The sequence below is a fragment of the Melopsittacus undulatus genome, chromosome 6, assembly GCF_012275295.1.
Source record: "Melopsittacus undulatus isolate bMelUnd1 chromosome 6, bMelUnd1.mat.Z, whole genome shotgun sequence".
Classification (NCBI taxonomy): Eukaryota; Metazoa; Chordata; class Aves; order Psittaciformes; family Psittaculidae; genus Melopsittacus; species Melopsittacus undulatus.
Window position 1 is genome coordinate 22,985,227 of NC_047532.1, and position 20,526 is coordinate 23,005,752.

At 36.9% G+C, this 20,526-nt stretch overlaps 1 long non-coding RNA gene across 1 annotated transcript; it reads left to right on the forward strand.

The window, feature by feature from the left end:
- Positions 1–438: 438 nt before the first annotated feature.
- LOC115946853 (uncharacterized) lies at positions 439–18,850 on the forward strand. Its single transcript, XR_004080869.2, has 4 exons — positions 439–514; positions 6,209–6,282; positions 12,929–13,036; positions 18,394–18,850. It is a non-coding gene; the product is annotated as an uncharacterized lncRNA (long non-coding RNA).
- Positions 18,851–20,526: the final 1,676 nt, after the last annotated feature.

A 20,526-nucleotide genomic window follows, 5' to 3' on the forward strand; every position in this document is an offset into this window, starting at 1 on the left:
CATGGAACAGCTCTCACTGGAGAGGGGAGGGGGGTTGCATAGAGCCAGCAGTAGCCTGTGATTATCTTCACTGGAGCAAGTATTTTAAATGTTAACTAAATTATTCCAAAAAAGCATATGAAATCTTCTTAATATATATTCTACTATTTTCCCCTTTGTTATTTAAATTTCAATAATTAAGACTGTTAAATGCCCATCTTAGCTCTCTAGTTTGGATACTTTTATCCTTAATACCTAAGCAGCTGTAGCAATGATGCTTCTCCATAGGAGTGAGTCTTTGAATAATACCCTTAATTACAGCAAATGTGGGGATTGCTTACAGCTCAGACATTGCCTCCCAGCCACCACTCTCTTCTGACTCCTCACCACCATCACTGCCATTTATATTTTTTGGCCAGCAGCCCATTTCACGAAACAGTGCCTGTGTCTAAGTGTGAAACTGTGTGAAACTCATCTTGAATTTCCTCCACTGTTATTGTGCCACTTATCTCACAATGAGAGTCTATGACATCAGGTAAGTGAAACAATGCCTGTTATTCTTTTTTTAATATTTATTTATTACTTACAAATAATGCAGAAAGTGGTTTTAACCTTTTTTTCCTGCTTATTGTGACAGAATAAATATGCTAAATCCAACTGGCACCTCATTCCCTTCCACAGACTTTGTATGGCAAGTGTCTGTTATTTCGGAGAAAGACTGTAAAAAAGACATTTTCAGGGCCTTACCCAAAAGAAGGGTTTTTCTTCTGCTCTTTTCCCTCTAATGCAATGCATTTAAAATTAGACTTATATATGATTTACACCTCAGCATTATCACTTTGGATACTCTCACCATCCATGGGATTTTTTTATTTGTTTTTAATCCCACTAAAACCAATGCTGCCTTTTGGCAAAGAGTTCCATGGTATAATTCTTCTTCTTTGTGAAGACAAATATTTCCATTCCTCAGCTTTAAATTTCATCTTTTAACTGAATATCCCTTTGTCTGTGTAATGTGAGAAAGCTGGAGCTGAATATTCCACTCTCTGCTCTCTATGCCACATATTATTTTATAAAGCTTTATCTGTCCTCCTTGTGTTTATCTTTTCTCTATAAGTCCTATTCTTTTTACTCTCTTCAGAGATTTTTTTATGCCTTCAGTTATCCTCAGAGATCATTTTCAACTGTTTTCTATTTCTTCTTTCCTCAGCTTTTGCAACAGATGTGACAAAAACATTCTGCCATAAACCTTGTCAGTTGTTCATATAATGACATGAAGTATTTGCCACCTAGTTTTCCATCATTTCTAGATGGCATTCCTGAAGGCACACATAGTTTAATTAATGTTGCAAAGACCATGATTCCTTTAAACACAAATAAAAGGCAGAGGTTAAGTCTTATTTTATTTTATACCTGCACACTTTCTAAAACCTGTCATATTTGTATGTATTTATATATGTTTATACAATAGCACTGACTGCCTTTACTAGAACCTGTTAAATTAAAGTAAAACAAAAATCTATGAAAAATTTAATTGCATTTGGAATATTAATTTCTACAGATACAAACTGTCCATGCTGTTTAGCTATATCGGGCTATAAGATTAAGAGAAACAGATTGACATTTCAAAATTTATCTGAGAGGTACATTTCAGGAGTTGCATTCATACATGTCTCGTCTTTTGGCTGCCTCCTTTTCTCCCCATCTGCTGCAATGGCTGGCTGCCTGCTCCTGCGCTGGCGAAGCCACAGCCACCATGCTGCCGTTTTGCCATGCCACCATGCTGCCATACCGCCATACGGCTGTGCCCCACGCCACTGTGCTGCTGTGCCATGTGATGGAGTCCCTATGGCAGCACACACCCTCTCTATTGCAGTAGGTCCTTCCTGATGTTAATGTTGAAATATTGGTTTCACATCCCCCTTTAAACATCATTACACCTGCTTGATATTTACATGCCAGAAGTACAAAATGGAAGCACAGGAAAAACTTGAAACACAAAGAATAAAGTGCAGTTCATTACACAGTGCTTTGATCTTGAGAAAACAGAAGGCTAATGGGAGAAAACTAACTCCTGCCAAGCTGTGGAGGGAGACTGCAGGGGTGGTGTCATGTGCCCTAGAAATATCCTAGGATTTCCATGTACACAGGCGCAAGCTACAGTCATAGAAGGACAATAGCACCTTCTAGATAGATGATGGGCAGCATAAACCTGAGTCAGGCATGTTTGCCTGTAACCCTGTACACTACTGAGCCAGGCTGACTGGATCTGAAAAACACTTCACAACTTACCTGGGTATTTCCTGTCTCTGATACCAGTGCATGATGATGATGGATGGATTCATGTTTAGCTATACTGTGTTATATATTCCAGGTGGAAGAAGTGAAAATGAAATAAAAAGGAGTAAAAAAAGAATGTTTTTAATTTCCAACAGGATAATGGTCAAGGAGAAAAAGAGAAAAGATGCTCATACACTCACGTGCATGTATGCACATACACACATGCACACATACATGCACTAACATTCGCAGTCGTTACTGGCTCTGTTACCTCCCACTTAGCTTATACCAAAAGAATGAACCACTGTTTAGACAGAAATGTGATTTTCAGTCTAATTGTTCTCCCCTTTGTTCTGTGGGATATTTCTAAATAAAATCCTACTTGTTATCAGCTACAGCTAGTTAGCTGTATGCTATTTCATGCTGTTATTTTATCCTATTTATTTAAAAATAAATGAATCTACAAAAATTACTCTTGCTGTAGAATCAGAGAAGCTTAATCAATATGAAACACCTGTTTATATTTCTCACTATTTTTATTGTTACTTCAGCTCCACTGTATTTGAAAAGCTGGTATGCACTGGCCGCTGTTTTTCTTTCTAATAATTTGCAGCCTAACTGTCTAACTGCTCAGTTTAAAACTACCCAGACTTCTCATTAACACTAATGCTCCCAGCTTTGCCAAACCCAGAGAATTTCAAGGTCTCAATGAAAACAAATGGACTTTTTCAAGAAAGAGGTCTGTAGTTTTTCTACCATCTTCAAGAAAGATCAAAAGTTTATTGAGAAATGTTCCATGGAAAGCTCCAAACATTTTTCTGCATTCTTGTCATCATGTTTGTAATTTGCTTTAGTGAAACCAACCGCTGCATTAACAATGGTGGCTATGTAAATCCTGAGATTATTTGGTCAAATATACTCCTCTTTTCTATCATCCCCTCTTGCTCATTTATCTAGTGACTTTCAACTCCACACCATCATGACTGGGCACAGTTTAAATAGCAGGCTCTGTTTCCATATAGATCATGTTGACATTAAAATTTTTATCAATTCTAAGTAAAATATTTGTTGTTTCCTGGGAAGAGGTGATAAAGTCTTTAGAGAGAAGTTATTCATCCAAGTAATCCTATTTATTTCAGTGAAATTGCTTTGTTTTGAACAGAGAAGTCAGTCTACAGCATGACTATGTTGATTATAACAATTTATTTTTTTTTATATTATCACAAGTTCAAGTATGAGGGGGGAAGACTGAGATTATAGAATGCTGGTTTTATTCATCATTACTGTAAAGTGTGACGTTACCTATGAAAACAAAATAACTTCCTTGGCTATCATGCAAAAATTCTCCTTTCTAGGAGACAAGACAGATCAACATTTGTGTAGTTGCTAGTTGCAATGATGCACTCAGTTCCCAGAACCCAGTTTGCAAATTAAGCTCTCCATTTGCCATTTTCAAATGTAACAGCTTTGCAACTCGCATGAAATAGAATCAATAAATGTTGGTCTAGGAGACATAAATGTACATGCACAAACACAGAGGCACATAGACTTTCATATATGTGAAAGTTGTTTTCCTGGGATCATCTACCTGTCTGATCAAAAGGCTGGAAGGATTTGCCTTTCCTTAGAGAACTTGCTGATAGGTCTAAGTTACTCTGATAATTACTAAAATATTTTAAAAGGAGAAAGTGTTTCTCATGGCCTTCACTTTCCTGCCAGTTTCTTGCGAACTGTATTACAGCTGAGCATTTCCATGGTCTTCAACAGAGATTTTACTTTCAAAAAAGGACTTACAAGGAGAAAAAAAAAACAAAACAACAAACTTAAGGCGAAAAAATATCATGCTCTATTATGAAATAGGGAAACAAAAAGGTTTTCTTGTGTATGCAAGAAAATATCTTTTACAAAATAAGAACAAAGCTCATTTGGACACATCTTAAGTCATGTGCCTACGAATATTTTCTCGTGTATATATACGTATAACCCTAAATTAATCTTAAATTGATAGCATTCCAATGCTTTCGTCATAGTTCAATAATGTGTTTTAGTGAAATAGACCTACAGTATGGTTCCTTATATGTTTGAATTAAAATTATTTACAGATATTAACTAATCTTCAAAACACTTTGGAAACTGAGGCTGAGATTTCAAGTCATTGTCAGAGCCTGGATTAAGTCTGAAAGGCTAATGAGAACCTTTAGACCAGAGGAATTAAGGAAGTGCATTAGTCTGTTTTTTGTATAAGAACGAACTTAATTAAAATAAAGCCTCAGAGGTAGTATACATCCTCTTTGCTGGTTTACATCCTTTCTATCTGCCCAAATGAATGATTAGTTTAGAAAGTAGTCTAAAACAGATATAAAATATAGTCAGATTTGAGCTGCCACATTAAAGCTGTAACTTTATGTCTTAAATGTTATGTCAATTATTTATGTCTTAAAATGTTCAGGATATGTCTTAATTATGTCTTAAATATTTATGTCTTAAAATGTTCAGGATAGAAATTAAAACATATACCAGTCTCAATAATTGTCATTTACTTACCACATTTCTTTCAGTATTTTCTCTCCTGTCCTGGATGATTGTTCCTTATGTGCAGTTAAGCATGTCCCACTGCATCACTCCTTCTTTCAATCTGCCTGATCAAATATGGTGACTTTTCTTACAGGTTTCTGTCTGGATTGAAAAGGTTTTAATTCTTTTTTCTGAAGCATATTGACCACTTGAGTCTAGTATGCACCAGTCATGTCTCAGTGATATGTTGATAGTTCTGCATTTTACAAAGAATTTTTCACATACTGTAATAAGCTCACCTAGGATTACACAGAATCACAGTATCCCAAGGGTTGGAAGGGACCTCGAAAGATCATTTAGTCCAACCCCCCTGCAAGAGCGGGTAACCTAGAGTACATCACACAAGAACTTGTCCAGGCGGGCCTTGAATATCTCCAATGTAGGAGACTCCACAACCCCCCTGGGCAACCTGTTCCAGTGCTGTCACTCTCCTGATGTTAACATGGAACCTCCTATGCTCCAATTTACACCCATTGCCCCTTGTCCTGTCACTGGCTATCACTGAAAAACACCTAGCTCCATCATCCTGACACTCACCTTTTACATATTTGTAAAGATTGATGAGGTCACCCCTCAGTCTTTGCTTATGATTGTGAAATCTGATAGCTGCTTGAAAGGAAAATAGTATCTAAAATCTCTATAAACAAGTAAAAAGCCTCTTTATGTTCCTTGCTGTACAAAGTCTCTCTCAGCTGAAGATCCTGCCATTCAAACAGGAAAGCATGACCAAGTAAAGGGGAATGGATGGAATGAGATGGAGATGAGACGATGGTAGAAGGATGCAATTGCCTGCTGTGGGGAAAATCCATGGCAAAAGGAGGGACTGTGTTGTCCCAAATCTCATCCTAAATCCTTTGCAGTGTGATTTTCCTTCCACATCTCTCACACATTACCCATTACCTTGACCCCCTTACCATCACTTTCTGACAGAGGTGCTATCTCAGAGCTCTTTTACATAAGGTGTTAGAATTTCCTTTAATGGGAATGAAAACAGTTTAATTTCAGTTGTCAAAATACAACACAATTCAGAAGATGAATTCTTGTGTTCCCCAACTAACATTCACCTCCTGAGTGCCTTATAATTACATCAACAGTGAACCCTGGGAAAGAATGAAATTTAATGATATGGAAGGTGTGGGGGAAATGAGCATCAATTTGTTAAATACTTAATTTTCTCTCTGGATTTTAACCTTTGGAGAATACAATGCACATATGAAATGTGACTGCAAAGAGCAGAGTGAACAGAAAAGCCTATCTAGTGAGAGTATAATATCATAGTTGTATTCAAAATTCCTGAAGCGCTCTAGAGTTCTGGCTGCAGGATGTTTTCCCTAAAGTATCTAATGTAAACATAAGTCTGTTTATATTTCACTAGGTGTGAATAAACTCAGCCAATATTCAGTGCCAAGAAAATGAAGCACTTTTTTTTCCTCCATCACAACAATTGATGTAAGTAATCAACACGCTGTATGTTGCGAATAATGCCTTCGTTCTGATGTCTCCAATAAACAATATTAATACATAAGTGCTTGAGAAGCTTGGAGCAGTAATTTTCTACAGAGAAAAATCTTCACTACCCACTGTTTTTGTGGTAAAAGAAACCCAACACAATGTTTTACAAGACAAATTCCCTGATGTTGTGATGACATGCAACAGATTTTAATGGTTAATTCTTAATCGTGCCCGTACTATAAAAAGAGGCATTGTGCCAGAGGTGGCAGGAGGAGGGGAGGCAGGGGAGTGATGGCTCATAGCAAAGAAAACAGCGGCCTTCTCTTTCTCCTGGGATGCTGCAGAGACAAGCCAGCAGCAGAAACACAACTGAGCTTTTGATAGTACTGGGGGGAGATGCTTGAGTGGGGGTTCAGGGCAAAAGCAGGGTTTTTCTAACATGCAAGGAGGCAATAGCATCAGGTGGAACAGAGTTCCCTGAGTTTGTAACAGCCTTTTTTAAATGAGATGTTTCTGGAGGAACTGAAACATTTAATCTGTAGCCAAGAGCACAGAAGGGAGGTGGCTTTGTATTTTGTAAAAATAATGAAGCCATAGATCCAGAGCCAAATTTCGAAGAGGATTCTAAATGCTGTTTTGGGAAAAAGATTATGGAAAGAATTACCAGTAGCTGTTGTCACCTCCCAAAGCCCCACTGCTGAAAGAAAGTACTGAATAGCTTTCCTAATCTATTCTCTCATCCCTTTCTTTTGGATGAAGTCAAGCAGAATGTAGTTAAAGGCTCTATTTCCACTGAAATCTTCTGTGTTAAATTAGACCTTCTGAATCCAGCCTTTCCCTGCACTCTTTTTCTTTTCTCCTTTTTTTTTTTACAGTAAGTAATCAGTGTTTAATTACTTGACTTTTACATGGTACAACCTTTGAGACCTTCCTGACTTGCTGAGTATTCAAAGTGTAGTGTTCAGAGTGTTCAACAACTGCAATTGCCTTGTTAACACAATACAGGGGAGGAAAGGGAAAAGTCTCCAGGATTTGTAAGTTACACAGATTTGTTACATGTCTTGAAATCAGGGGCTGCACTGAAATCAAATATGAACTAACAAAGGCCTTTATGACTTTTAGGTCTGATCTAGCTGTATATGCATACATATTCATGCATACCCACTTTTAGTTTGCATTTGGACTTTGCACAACTTTCTGGCTTTGTGCAAGCAGAAAGATAGGTTTCAACCTGTGTGGGCTCACACCCACTTCCACCCTCAAATTTGACTATGAGGTTTTGAGTTCAAGCAAACTTAAAATTGCAAAGAGAAACACCATCAAAACCAATGAGTTTTCTCTGGCTTGGTGTCAAAAGTGAGAGAAACTGCACATTTTGCACGCTTTTGGAATATGGCTTCATGGGAATATTTCAGAAACATTAATCATCCTTTCAGGAAACTTCAGGTCTCATGTTTTACATTTGCTTACACATATAAATCACAAATCTGGAGCATCAGTTCTGATCTCAATTACATTTGACACAATTCTCTTGTCATCAGCTGGATTAAATATTTTTTACTCTGGGTCTTGATCTTATAAACAGTTTAACAATACAGCTTTAAAATTAGGCATATGCATAAATGCTTTCAAGACAGTAGCCTCAGTTTCAGGTTATGAAACTTAACTTTTTCAGAAAGTGAAATGTTGTATTATATGATCATTTCTTCCATTTTCTTCTTATTGTTTATCTAATTTTAGTTTATAAGAATTTCAGGAAATGTCACACAAATTCAGCAGAAGCTTGAATCATTGTATTGTTTGACTAATTAAGACTAAAAAGTTTCTCTTGAACAAAATGTCATATCCCTCAATTATATCTAATGAGGAAAAACATAACTCTTAATAGGCCTCTTGTAAATTAAATAGCTCCTTTTGAAAATAAGTAAGAATGGATAATTATTTGGTAAACACATGAGCTAAAACTTGACTGAAATTTATATATTAATAAAAGACTACTATCTAAGGAAAATGTAATTATTAAAAAAAGATTTTTTTTTCTGTTAAAAAAGGTAACATTTTTCTGCGATTCCTTGTTGAAACACATAAATAGGAAATAATGTCGTTGCATTTTTCTTAACTACAGTAAAAACTGAGATATTGTGTTGTTGCCCCTTCCCAAAAATAAACTTACAAAGCCGTACTTAACATGCCATTGATATCCTAAACATGCAGAAGAACCTTAAAAGCCAATTTTAGAAGCACAGGAATCAGCAGTGCATGACTAAAAATTTACACAATCAATGAATTGATCAGAAAAAAGTTGTAATTTAATGTAGGTTTTTATTTTAAATTTGATTTAACTCTAACTGAATAATATTTTGCCTGTCTTCTATTTCTCTTAAACTGTTGGAATTTACAGTAGTCATTTAAAGCAATAATAATAATAATAGTAATAATAACAATAATAATAGTAGTTGTTGTCGTCATTATTATTATTTATACAATGGGAATTTTTAACTGTATGTGCACACAAAAACTTTGAAATAAACTCTTTAAGCTGGAGATCTGAATGTCACACTAGAGTGTCCATGAAATGTGTTCCACTTGTTCTGTTATATAAAAGCTTCTGGGATTGGTCAAAAAGTTCCCTAAATCTCAAAATAATTTTCTCTGCAATAAGCTGGAAAAATTTTTCAAGAGTTTCTTCATCCACTGCAGAAATGACTTAGTTCTCCTCCTCTTTCCCACACAGAAGTAATATCTTCTATGTTACTTTGCTATCTGAGCATGATGGCTAAGAGCAGGAGCAATTTAGCTACTCAAACAAGTCTGATTTGCAGTCTGAAAGTAGAAATCATTAGGAAAATGCTATTTGGCTATTGGCAGCTTAAACAGTGATATATGATTTTCACTCATTTTATGTCATTTCTGCACAATTCTTAGCTCTATTTAAGTGAATCTAGGAATTTTTTTGCTGTGAAATGGAAAGATCTGTGCATGTTAAATGGGAGATTATAAAACACTGTTTTTGCAGCTGTCTGATCTCCTGTTACTTGACGCATTTTTCATTTACTTTCTCTTCTCTGGTGTACTTCAAACACAAAACTGGAAAAGACTAATTCATTTTCTCAGTTTAGTCTGGTTTGGATCTTGAAATAACTCTTAAGAGTAAACAACTGACCTAATTACACATACAGTGAAGGCATTAAAATGCAATATGGTCTGCAAAATGCAGTATGGGGAGCAAAATACTACGGACTTCAAACCAAAAAAAGCTGCAAAACATACTTGTAAAAATTGCTTTACTACAGACAGACACAATCAGGTTATTACTAACAGTGTGGTCTTAAAAACTGAAGGCAGTTATTTTTCAGTTCAGAAGTTTGGAGAAAAAGAATGGCACACTGGTGAAAAATATGCCTTCTCATGAGAAGCACCTTTGTTTTCTGAAGGGAAATTAGTTATAATACCCTGTATACTATAGTGAAATCCTTACTAATAGGAATGAACACTGTACTTTAAAAACAAATCTAACAAACAATCAGCTTTTTTTTTTTTTTTACAGTCACCCTTTTATAGTCTTCCTAAGAGATTTACAATCTCTATAGCTGTAAATGGTGTGACTGAGTGATCTCTCAGTGAGAACTGCCATGGTACTGTTGCTTCCCAGCAGGCAGTCCAGTCAGATGATGTAGAGTAGGCATAGGGAGACAGATCCCATTTGAATGCATGAAAAAAACATGATGCTGAAATTTCATAGCTGTTGTAGAGTATATTCTGGATGCCTGATCCTCATTTTTTGCACGCTTGGAGCTTCCATTCAAACATAATGCTGGATTTGTGCAAAACTGCACTCTGTCACTTGTTTGAATTTATCAGCATTTAATTTATGCCAACTCTGAACACACTGCAGGGCAGCACAGAAATCACAGGAACCACACAGGGCTGATGACCATGCTGCTTTTATTCCTGTATGAGCTGGGGCTGCAAAGCTACTCACCCTGGCCTTTTGGAAAGGCAGAAGCAGCAGAGGAATAATCGCTCCTGAAATTTCTTACCACAGATGCCTCATCTGTAAATTGGGACTAATAGCACTTCACTATTTTGAGCAGTCTTTAATGTAGAGTTCAGACCTCTCTACAGAATCCACTCTGAACCTCAAGTGGTTTCTCCTCTGCCCAACAACCTGCTTCTGCAAAAGTTGCTGACTAGCTTGATAAGGAGCTGGATTAAGCTATTTGTTATCTGCCTGTATTGTACCCCAGATACTTATCTAAGGTACTTATATCAGCACCTTTAAACCTAAGCACTTCCTAGTCTGTAATGAAAAGTATTTCCTTTATCATAGTCCTGGAAATAGTATTATTTTCAATTTATAAATGGGGAACTGGCAAGGAGAGAGTAAATGATTTTTCTGCAGTTTTAAGAGGGATCCTGAGGTGAAGGAAAACCTGTCCCTTGCCTGGCTTAAGTATCAGGCTGCAGCAACAACCACCTGGCAGGGAAAACAAGTGGAAGTCGGTGGAGAGGGAGGAAAAGATGTTTTTTAAAAAATGTATTATTTTGTTTATTTATCAGCCATAAATCTAACTCTACAAATTGCCCTGATCAGAAGGGTAGAGGGAAGATCATTAAAAGCAAATTGTCATTTTTGCTTTCTTTAATATGCTTTGGATCATATCATATCCATAACAAATCCTTATGAGGAAGCGGCTCTCCCTGAGCAAGCAGAGAAGCAATTGTATAAGAATCAGGGAGAAGATACATGGCCAAGTCTTTGGGGCAATAGGAAGGAAGAGATTTTTCTAGGAACTTAGTACTATGGAGAGTTTTGGCAACTTTTAAAGCCACTGAAAGAGTGAAGGATTGATCTCATGAGGACAAACTGACAGGGAAAAGATTGGTTTCCTGTCTTTCTTATTTAGTCTTTCCCTTGTGGCATGTCTGAGGTTTCTTTATCTGAAGTGTTTTTTATCTTATAGTTTTGTTGCTTCTTCTTAGTGTCCTTTTTCTTTAGAGCCTGGAAGCCATCTAGGAGTTTTATGTGCTTACTTCAAGGTAAAAGGGCAGATAGTTCCATGCAGAGTAACCATTTGCCAAAAATTTTAATTTGATTCCTACAAAAATCGGTTTTAAATATAGAAAGGTGTCAAGTTATTACTTACTGTACATAGAAAATATGGGGGGGAGCAAAGACATTAACAATTTATGTCATAACTATTTAAATAATTGCCCTAAATTGTATACCAGACATTTGTTGTCTGAACTAGCAGCAAGTAACTGATCTAAGGAGAAAGGAGTTTCTCTGTTTTATCATTTCTATCACTTCTTATTAAATACCCGTGTCTCACTATACTGTGAGCTATAGCACTGGCTGAGGTTAAATTGCAACATAGTCTAGGTGACACCATGCAACAGGACAATTGCTGTTAAAAGAAAATTGGAGTTAAGATAAATCAGCTTTTACTATAAGGGCCGTTTAGTAGGATTATAAAAGAAAACCTGTTTCTTCAATTACAGTAAAGTGTAGTCTATCCTCTGACTCTTCTCTGGCTGAAGGTGCAAAGAGAAGCATTTGCACAGGCTTTGTTCTACAGAGAGGTTCCTCTGAAGGTGACCCTTGCACAGAAACCAGTCCCTGGACACTCTCATTTATTGCAGTTAATATTAGCTGGAGAGCCTCAGCTTAACAGTTTATTCTTTCACAAACGCTCAGGCTCTGTTGAGAGCTAAGATGCCTGAGAGAAACTTCAGGTAGGAGTAACAATGCTTCTCTGCAGCGAAGCAGCCCCTGAGGAGAGTAGCTCCTTTTTATGGAGGATTACCTGGACTGTACCTAGATTACCTAGACCTTGCATCAAGTCAGCTGGGCTATCAGGTGCTTGAGGTATGCCACTGAATATAACACAGCTTTTTTGGTTAGCAAAGGGATTGGCTTTGTGTCAAGAACCATCTCTGATATCTGGCTGATACACTGAGAGTATCAAATGTAAGTCTCATAGCTAGATATCTTCAAAAGAATAGTGAGATTACAGTTGGGCTTGATGGCATGTGGAGAGGAAAACAGGCCAGGTAAGCAGAAGACCCTAAGTGGAGGAAGTCCTCTAAAGCAATGTGCTGGAGAGCACAAAGAGCTGCCTGGATATGCCAGACCTCATTTGTATGATGGATATGAAGCATTTGTGACATTTTTGTTTAAAACATCACACTAGGTAACCCTGGAGTGATCATGATGTTTGTATTCATGTTTGGGAATGTCTGTACAATGTTTCTGGGAGAGAAGGGTCATCAAACGCTCTGTCAAAGTCTTCAGCTATTGCATAAAAGAAATAGGAAAGGAAAGGGCAATGGAAGAGTTTTCCTTCAGGTCTAATGTATTTTATAGTGAGAACAGAGAGGATCTGGAGTGTCACTGATGTGCTCTTGAAATAACTGTACACTTGATGTATGGATTGTTAAGAGAAAAGGAGGGGAAACAGTTGTGGTGTAGCTCAAAGGAGTGAGGAAACAAAAGTTAGGTGGAAAGCAAGTGAAATCCCTTAAGGCTGATTTCAGCTGTGGAGAGAAGAAATGCTGGAGGGACCCCCAGCAGTCCTACCAAGCTCTGATCACTGCAGCAGCTCCAGGTAGTTCCTGCTTAATATTTATGTGTCCTTAACAGACATAGGAACTGCAGACCCAGTGAACTACGTGCAAATTTAATCAGAGGAGCAAGACTGAATCATCTGATATACCAGCATCTCTGTCCTGCTGAAATAGCCTGGGGCAGGTAGGCTTGCTGAGCTTAATTATTGAAGTTTCCCAAGTTACTGTTTTTTTTTGTATCTCATTCTCATTTGTAAAGTCTCCTGTTGATGCGTTCTCCTTAACAGTCCTCTGGTTTGGGGTGGGTAGCTTGTTCTTAGTCATAGAAGGAAAATTAGGAAAGATTGCTCATTCTTGAGCATAAAAATAATTAATCTCATTTTATCCTGGGTATGGCTTGCTCTGTTATTCAAATTTTGTTAGAAACACAAAATGTAAACCCCTTTCCTCTGTATTCCTTGGCAAGTGTACCACTGGATCCAGCATTCTTCTACTGCTGAGGAAACAATCTTGGGGCTTATGATTTCTTAATAAAATACCTGAATAGTTACTCATGTAAATGTTCTATTTCAATTATTGATGGGATTTCCATCCTCCTAATGTTATACCTAAGGCATCTTTCTCAGTTCTTTTGTATTTATCACTCTATAATATATAGAGAGAATATACATATTTCTTACTGTCATTTTCCATCTGTATGAAACACTACATCAAGTGTTGGTCAGCAACGGAATAGAGACAAAAAAAAGCATTTATGTCTGTTGACAAGTTTTTGCTTCCCTGGCTAAATTTATGTTTTATTATTTCAATTAATTGGGCAGCCATATAACCCAAGTACTAGTTAGCTTAAAATAATGTTGAGTTTATACGAGTCCCAAATTTTACCTTAAAAAGTACAGTATTCTGACAGTGATTTTACAAGAGTAGACAAGCATGAAATTAATTTTATATATTAACACTAGGTAAGCCTGCAGCTTCCTAACATTGGTAGGAAATTTTACTGGAATTGTAATATAAGGCTGTGTGGATTTTCCCCCTTTCAGCTAGGTGAATTTCTTCAGCAATTCAAACCTCTAATAACTTTTTAAAATAGGGTAACTAAATTTCTATACCAGGACTTCCTAACCTAATTTTATTCTGTAGCTGTGTTATAAAATATATTTTTACATACATAATATTATTATGGCACTCTATAGTTAGATTGGTGCCATGCTGGGAAGTTTAGATTCACTGAATTAGGGTAAGCTTGTTTTACAGCTCAGTTTATACTACAAAAGTAGGGTTGAATAAACATTGGGGATGTCTGTCCACTATCCTAGTATATGGATTCCTGTTTTAAAGCAAATGAAATGCAAGCACAGTAGAGCTCAGGATATTCTTCAGAAACAGCTGTTGACTCTGCCATGGATACTCTAGGGAGAGGTTTGTATTCTGTGACTGATTTCTACCTACTGGATGGCTGGGTTCATCCTGACACATCCAGGCGTGCTGGAACCAGATTCTTGCATAAACCATTCAGTCAGCTGCAGCTGGAAAGAGGTCTACCTGTGAAGCACCATGTCTTTATTATATCTTTCTTCTTAAGTCATTCTTTATTTCTATGATTGCCTAATTGCATGCATTCCAGTACAACCATTCTAGGAATTTGTTCTGCAAATGTAAAGCCAGATTGTATTTTTTATGCCAGTGCATTTCTACCTTAACATATTTTGATAATGTCTATCAGCAATAAAGCAAGCAGGCCTAAGTCTTAAACAGTAGATCAAAAAGTACTTGTAACTAGCTACTACAGTGTACCTTTGCATATTTAATTACAGCACATAAGGACATGTGATAGGTTTAGACACTCTAATAGATGGCTTCTAATATAATTGTATACTCTTTTTCCTTTCCTGTGAAAAGATAAAGTAAAAAAAAACTATTTTGCCTTTTATTGTAAATTAGAGTTTTAAGTGATGTGGCTGTCATTTGAATATGCTAATTATGCTATATTATTTTACAGTCCATTAGACATGCCTATAAAAATGTGTCTTAAGTTCTAAGCCTTTTGATTAACTTGTTGAGACTCAGTATTCCCCAGTACTTGTTTAAGACTGGTAATTGGCATTCAGAGAGGTAGCAGAATGCACCTGCCATTCTGACCACTGGTGACCTTCACTATGAATTAACTGCAAAATCCATGTCAGGCAGTTAATTGAATGAAACTGTGAACTTGTAAGTGGTAATAGTTATGATTAGTGTATAACATACCATAACAGTAATGATGTAATCTTCGTCTCAGGAGACTTAGGGTTGAAGTCTTGGGGGTTTTCGATGGCAGATTAAAGAGGGGTGTAAATGACAGTGGGAAGCTTGAAAGGGGAAGAAAGCAAAAGGAATCCCTCTTCTCTTTTTCCCAAAGACTCTAAAGATAAAAATATTTAATTGGATTTGAGAGGTTGGTGAACTTTTTATTCCCATCAAAGTGCTTCATCTGTCTTGAAGGTAGAAAGAACCTGTCAGCAGCCCTTTCATCTGAGCTAGGAGAGGTATTTGTCACTTGTGGTTGGATGTGCAGAGTAGCATTAAAATGACCGGTTTTTGTTGTTGTTTCAGGAAGCCAGAGAACATCTGTGGCTCACAAGGCACATGCTGTGCATAGTATGTATGGGTGGACTGGCTTATATGCTACTTTTTTGTTGGATACTTTCATAGCCATTACAGTAACGAGATTAGTGCTGCAAAGCTGCTCATGTTTTCTTTAGACTTTACATTTTTGTATACTGGTGACAAATATGAACTGAGCAGCCAGAAAAAGACATTTCGTAAGGATGATGTGGGTATATCTAAGAACACCCTGCATGCAAAGCGGAAGAGCTTTTGTAAACTGGATGGATCCTGCTGGGGTTTTAGCTTTAGAGTCCATAGATAAAAAAGAACTTGTCTTTTGTGAAATTTGCTTCTGACTCCATGCCCTGTTTATATGCTTGTTAGAATATGACATTTTGCAAATATACTCTGCAAGGCATGTTGCTGAACCAATAAATGAGAGAAATGAAGCCTTTCATGGCTGTTGCATCAGGCTAGTAGCTCATCAGTTGAAATGGAGCATATGTCCAGAAATGCAAAGGAAGGCTTTGCAAAGTGCTGCCACTCTAGTTTAAGCATAGCATTCTTAATTTGACAGTAGTTGTATTATTGAATCACAAAAGCGTATTTCAGAAATCTGCATATTTACACTAACAGATTAATTGTTATGTAAATTCTATTTAATATGAACGAATTATGGGAGCCAAATTTAACTAGAGTTTAAGAAGAGCAATGGAGTAATAATCTAGCTATTAAAATATTCGAAGATCTGCACCACAGGAGTTATATTAAACTTACTAGTAATTTAGTGCATTGTTAGGCTTTCTCTTGTCAGTACATTTGTGACCTAGTTATAATGAAACACATATTCTGCCAAGAGAGACTCAGACATAGGCATATGCCTTCTTTGTGCAGTCCACATGAATGCTTCATTGTGGTTGTCTTAATGCATACAAATACACATATTGATTAACATGACTAGGCTGTATACCTGTATGTTTACACCAAAAATAGAAATGAAGTGCTAGCTAACACAATGAACCCACTGTCACGCATTGTAGAAACACAGGCTATATTTTTTCTATCTGTTATCATTAAAGTGTTGATGGAAGTAGGCCTCTCTAAGGATGTTTACATTTACATCCATGTAGCGATGCAACAAGGGGTACTGGCTTTAAACTGAAAGAGGGTAGGTTCATCAGGGATTGTAACTATAGGAAAAGGATAACAGGTTTAAACTTAAACAGGGGAAATTCAAGTTAAATATAAGGAAGAAGTTCTTTACTGTGAGGGTGGTGAGGCACTGGAATAGGTTGTCCAAAGAAGTGGTAAATGCTCCATCCTTGGCAGTGTTCAAGGCCAGGCTGGACAGAGTCTTGGGTTACTTGATCTAGTGTGAGGTGTGCTAGCTCATGGTAGGGAGGCTGGAACTAGACAATCTTAAGGTCCTTTAAAAATCTAACTACTCTATGATTAGGAAGAGATTCTTCACTGTGAGGGTGGTGAGACACTGGCACAAGCTGACCAGAGAACTTGTGGCTGCCCCATCCATGGCAGTGTTCCAGGCCAGTTGGATGGGGCCTTGAACAACCTGGTCTAGTGGAAGGTGTCCTGCCTGTGGCAGCGGGGCTGTAACTAGGACTTTATGGTCCCTTCCAACTCTAGCCATTCTATGATTCTGAATAGTTTTTAGAGGTTTGTAATTTGCCTCTGATCTGACATGCCAAACCTAATAATACGAAATATTTCATTTTTTTCCCTGAACACCTTCCTTGTTCACTATTTGATCCAAAAAGTATAAGGCAGTGCATGGTTTTCTATGTTCCCACGTTTAACCCCAGCTTTGTTTCTTTTCAATGGAATTATTACATTTCCATGAGGCCCTGGTACATCTTTTAATGCAAGATCCTAAATAAGCAGCTCACTCTTTGGTTTTATTTCTGAGTGAAATGGCTACAGCTACATCACCTGTATTTTTGAAACTTTCCTGGTAAATTTGATTGATACACGTTTTCAAAAGTTATGGACAGAAAAAGTCAGTTAATAGAGGTCTTGTGATGGCAAGAAGCCAGGTGTAGAAGAGGGTCTATCACCAACTACTTGGAAAGAAAGATCACATGAAGTCTTTATTAAGCATCAGTGAATCCATTAACAGAAAAGGTTTAAGAGATGTCTAAACCTGGGAGATGCTTCAGTCAGGATTCATGCTGTCCTGGACATCCCAGTTAAGTAATCTATAAGAATCCAGGTTGCCCTATCTGTGGGTCCCAGAGCATCACTTTCTTCAGTGGCTGTGCACATCCAGTGAGGATTTCAGAGCCTGAAGCCTTAGAAGTGTGTTACTATAGCAGAAAAGAAGCTGAACACAGTAGCAGCTTGAAAGGTTGATCACTATTCAAGGTTGGGGCTAGAATCATAGAATCAGCTAGGTTGGAAAAGACATTTAAGATCACCATGTACAACCAACCAAAGATAGAAAGATATTTTAAAGAAAATTAATGCCTCAGGCCAAACCTGACAGCTTGAAGCAACTTTCTGGCTCTTTAAATCATGGAATTCAGATGATTTTGTTCATCTGAAACAGATGCACAAACCTTCTCGTGGCTAATTCAGTGTCCAGTAGTCCCGTTATTTCTGGCCTGTGTAATGCATGAACACATATAAATGAGGGGTTTACACTCACAGAATCTGAATCCATCACCTCTGTATGTTCAGACAAAACTTTCAGATTCCTAGACGTGGTACACTTAGTTATAGTACAGTTGATAATTGTTCTAATATATAAATTTTATATCATATAGGTATCTATCTAATAACAAATATCATAATTGTTAAATGCAATGTGTTGACCTCTGGAGAATCTAGTTGTCAGTAGTTACTGTGCCAGTAATGAAAGATTTTTCAGAGTAAATGTCTTTGTTCTCAGGACAAATGTCCGTATTTGACAAAGTTAATTTTTGGTTTAATTTACAGATCTGCACTGGAGTTTGAATTCCTGATCCTGCCAACCATTGAGCTCACCACATGAAGTTCTTCTGCTGTTGTCATCAGTGAGAGCTGAGGGCACTCAGCACCTGGCAGGAACTGGCACTTTGATGGCAAGCAGGGATATTGCAAAGCAGGATTAAAGTGCACTCGCTGACAGAGCTGTTTGAAGAAGCTTTCAGAGCACCTGCCCATGCTGTGCTTGACTCTAGACTTTGCTATCAGCCCCTCAACCTCATTAGCACCAAATTTATTCTCAAAAATAAATAAATAAGAGACTCTGACAGTGCTGTTTATCTCCTGCAGCATGCCTAAGATGTTCCCAAGTAATAAAATATGACATTGTACTACTCTTTCTCCAACTGGGCAACGTAAGGAAAATAATGGTTATGGAGGCCTTTCTGCAGAACAAGATGAGAAAGAGTAAAATGGGAGAAATGCTTGAAGTTTCTTTAGTTTTCACTGAAACAGTTTTCTTCCTCCCTACCTCCCACTCCTAACCAATAAAGCAGAAACAAAACCAAGTTAAATTCATGGTTTGAGAGTTTTGTTTGCTCTGAGAGTTTTTTGTTCTTACTATATTTTGGTGGTGACCATTATCATATTAAATCAAAAGGGGAAAGAGAACAATACATCCTGTATAGCTGAAATTGCTCCATACCCTTTAGACATATCTCTGCATAAAGAATTATATCTTTGAACTGATGGGTGAATTCAAATTTGTAGAGGCAAAGAACATTGACGAGGTAATTGGTTTTCTGTAAAAACTTTCAAGACTGAAGAAACGCTGCCATAGTAAAAGAAACTATTTGGGCAAAAAGAGAAATAAAAAAGAAGAAACATGAAAACCAAATATTTTGAGAAAGTTGCTGCTTTACTGCAGTGATGAATCTGTGGTTTAGGAATATTCCATTCATTGTTAATGAAAACATCGTATGCACAGTATTTTTGGTAGAAGGCTACTGGAGACATCTATTTTTGTATAGAAAAGGGAATCTATTCCACTGCTAACATAAAAACAGCAGTATTTTGGTATGTTTTAGCATTTTGCATTGGGCAAGAATATGGGATGCTTCCCAAATTAGCTTTAATATTCACTAACTCTTCCATTCTAGGAAGAACTGCATTCTCTTTACCCTAATTAATCACACAGCCACTTTCCACAAAACTGTCGCAGCTGAGACTCTACCCCAAAATCCAAAGATTTGGTTAATTCGGAACTGATTTGCTGCTGTTATCTGAACATCCATAAAGTTTTGATACTTTAACAATGAAGAATAAACAAAATGGGGGAGGAGGAATGTGCATGAGGAAAACTACGAACTTTATTAACTTTAAGTTTCTTACATAAATAAAGTGCCTTAATTTACAGGTTTGGTGGTTTTTGGTTTTGTTTTTTTTTTTTGTGGCAGCTACATAGCTGTATGTAGAAAGAGATCATTGTTTATTTCATGTCATTTGTGAAGTTGCTGGTGCATGTTTGCCCACTAACTGGCTTGACGGCTTCCACAACATCACTGAATAACTGCTAGAATCAATTTAAATCAAATTACATGCATAAATCTAATTATCTTCTTTTGTTTATAGAAGCAAGCCCTGAGGGATTTAACAGACAGGAATTCAAAGTGTGAAAAAAAGGTTTGAAGTGGGTGGTCCCGTGCCACTGCCCCTCAGTTTTCAGGTGTACCAAACTACAGGAAATTAAGAAAAAAATCTCTGTGAATCTCTCACAGTAAACCATTACATCAGGCTTCTGATTGGTTCTTTTTGTTTATTTTTGCATTACAATGCCATTTAGACTAAAAATGGCTTACTCTTGACTGGAACATAATGTAATATGTGAATCGGAAAACTAACATATAGTTTCAGTCTTCACCTTCCATCTCTATTCCACTAAAAATATTAAGAAATAAAAATAAAATTTTAATTTTTATTTCATTTGTTATTGTTTAAAGGTTGTTTTGCCCCAATTTTTTTCTGGTTTGAGCTTTTCACAATGGTGTTATTTTTCCCATTCTGTGTTTTTCCCTGCTGTTTATAATTTCCAATTATTAAATAATTTAAGAACATTTTGGGGATTGTTTTCTAATAGTGTAAATCAGGAGTAAATCAACGGAAGTT